This window comes from Poecilia reticulata, linkage group LG4 (genome assembly GCF_000633615.1).
Source record: "Poecilia reticulata strain Guanapo linkage group LG4, Guppy_female_1.0+MT, whole genome shotgun sequence".
NCBI classification, from domain to species: domain Eukaryota; kingdom Metazoa; phylum Chordata; class Actinopteri; order Cyprinodontiformes; family Poeciliidae; genus Poecilia; species Poecilia reticulata.
The window spans coordinates 4,650,640-4,653,686 of record NC_024334.1 but is presented as its reverse complement, the minus strand read 5'-3'; positions in this window follow the sequence as shown (position 1 = coordinate 4,653,686).

The following is a 3,047-nucleotide window of genomic DNA, read 5'->3' as shown; positions in this document are numbered from 1 at the left end:
CTCTCTCTCTCTCTCTCTCTCTCTCTCTCTCTCTCTCTCTCTCTCTCTCTCTCTCTCTCTCTCTCTCTCTCCCCTCCTCCCCCCGGCCTGTTTTTAAATCTGTTATTCCTGACAGATTCTTCCGTCACTCAGCTGAGACATAAATCACTAAAACAAAAACTACACCAGCAGCCATTTTGTTTTCACTGAAGGTCCAGAAACTTCGGACCTTTGGAACAAGAAGATCCAACCAGACAGGTTCAGTTCGGTCAAAACTAAAATCAGTTCCCAAAAGATTACAAAGAATCAATAACAACAGTGATAATCAACCAGGAAGTTTTCATTTAACAAATAGAAACTCGATGTGGCTAAAAGAGAAATGATCCAATAAATCAATAATCACTCAGAACCTGCAATCATTTCAGAACCAAAAAGATTCAGGAAGGTGAAAATAACTATGATTTTCTAATGACAGGAAAAATGGAGGATCAGGAATCGAGCAAATGATCCACAGGCTGAAAACCAGGAAGCTGCTCAGTTCAGTTTTCATTATTTTTGATGTTTAAATAAAATGTTGAAAAACGTAAAACTCAGATTTTAGATTTTGATCCATATCTGTTTCTGTTTGCCGTTAGTGAAATCCATTAAGATGCTAATAGCGGAGCTAATGTTTCACTTAGCATTCCAGCTTAGCTTCCTCTAACTAGAATGTTCTGTTCATTTCTTGGTTGTTTTGTAAAGTTTCAGTTTAATAAAATTTGACATGGTTTTACTCTTTGGTCATAAAAGTAAAACCAGGAGTGGAAGGACGAGTCGTAGCCCAGGCTGTGCTGCTAACAGAGCAGGATCATCTGGCTGAACGATCAGCGGAACAAGGTTCTCGTTTCATTCTTACCCAGGCAGCACATTGGCTAAACCGTGAGTCAAACAGTCACTGGGACTGACTACTATATATTTTTCATTGAGGGACAGTAACTTTAACATAACATATACCTTTCTGAACAGGTGAGGGCGCACTTTCTACGTCTATAATCAGACATTAAAGCGACGTGAAACCTTTCCTCCCTCCCTGGCACCTCCAGACCCGAGCCGGGGGCAGCCGCCCCCCCAGACCCCCCCATAGCTCCGCGCCTGTGAAGGATTATCTTCTGCTAAATGCCGTGTTGCTAAAGTGTTTTAGCATTAGCTTCCTCTAAATAAGGAACTTAGATTGTTCATTCCTCTAGATCAGGGGTCCCCAAACGTTTTCCTCTGAGGGCCACATGACTTCTCCCTTCTCTGCTGGGGGCCGGAGTCAGTTGGTAACAGAAAAAGTGACGATTGAAGGAGAGCCTACATGTAAAAATGTGTTGTTTTTTTCCAGAAAGCACAATCAAATAACCCTCTCTGGGTTCTTCACAGAAAAAATCCAGGAAGGATTATAGTCCGTATTATCTGGACTATGAGCCACAATGGATTATAAACCACAACGCCAAAGAAATTTCCAAAGACATCTGATCTGTTTCTGCTCATTTAGCTGCTTGTGGCTCAATGTTGGCGAGTAACCAGACTTCCAATGACTCACTTCCTGCTGAAGAGCCCCCTGGTGGTTGAAGAAAAATCCACATATAAGCCACTTATAGTCCGGAAAATACAACATATGAAAAAAAATCTAAATGCTCTCTGGAAATTGTTCAGGGGGCCGGACCAAATGTGGAGGCGGGCCGGATCCGGCCCGCGGGCCGTAGTTTGGGGACCACTGGTCTAAATGAACTATTAGCACTATTAGGTTCCCATCACTGCTGTGGAGGATTATAGATGTTTTACAAACTTTCCTGATGGTTCCGGTCTCACTGCAACGTCTGATCCGATCCGATCTGATCCAATCCGATCCGATCCGATCCGATCCTCAGAACTGGTTCCGGTTGTCGGTCTAAACCCATCTCTAGACACCCGGTTCAGGTCGGAGTCCAGGATTTATTCTCAGGTGAGACTCTCAGGTGTTTTCCAGCCAATCAGAGACAGTTTTCTCTCTCCGTGTTTTAATGAAGAATAAAGTTCAGATGGAGAAAATCCAGAAACTCGGAAGAAATCTTTCATTTGGGTATTAACTAGTTACATTAACTAGTTATGTTAACTAGTTACATTAACTAGTTACATTAACTAATTATGTTAACTAGTTGTGTTAACTAGTTACATCAACTAGTTATATTAACTAGTTACATTTACTTGAGTAACTTTTCTTTTCCCTTTTAGGAGTATTTTACTACACTCTATATGTTATTTTTACTTGGATAATTTCATATTTCTGCTCCAGATTTTACCCTCAGAATGAAAAATGTTTTAACCAAAACTCACCTGCAGTTTGTTAAAGTTTTTTATTAAATTTAACTGATTTTGCTCCGTCTCACGATGTGATTTTTAAATATTCATAAAGTACTTTGAGTAATTTCTTACCAGATACTTTTTACTTTTACTTGAGTGAAAATATGTTGAAGTATTTCTGCTCTTACACTGTAAAACTCTTAAAGGTGGTTTAACTTTAAAATGCAACAAAAATCGATTAGAAAATTGTTTTAATTCAGAATTTAAATTTCATCAAGTTGTTCTACCAACAGACCAGTTTTCTAAAGTTGTGACGACTCCTTAACATTCAGTTGTTTAAATTTTATAATGAGATTTAAGCCAAATTATTTCACATCATGCAACAAAACATCCAGCTGAACACGTTTCTTTAAAAGAGCTACTAATTTTAAATTTAAATAAATAAAATTCCTCAAACCCTCTTTTTCTTCTTGTAAATTAAATCTTATGAAAAGTTACGTTTCAGTTCCATAACAGCAGAAAGATTTCTTTGACTCGGAGAGAAGAAGCCAGCAGACACAACCAGAAGCAGCTGTGATGTTTTACAGTGTCATTTTTGGGAAATCCGCCCGGTTCGGTTCGGTTCGGTTCGGTTTCGCTGCTTCACTGAAACTTTCTCCGGTTGAGCTTCGAGTTTCTGCAGCTTCTCTCAATATTAAACTGGCCTCCAGCTGCAGTGTGTGTGTGTGTGTGTGTGTGTGTGTGTGTGTGTGTGTGTGTGTGTG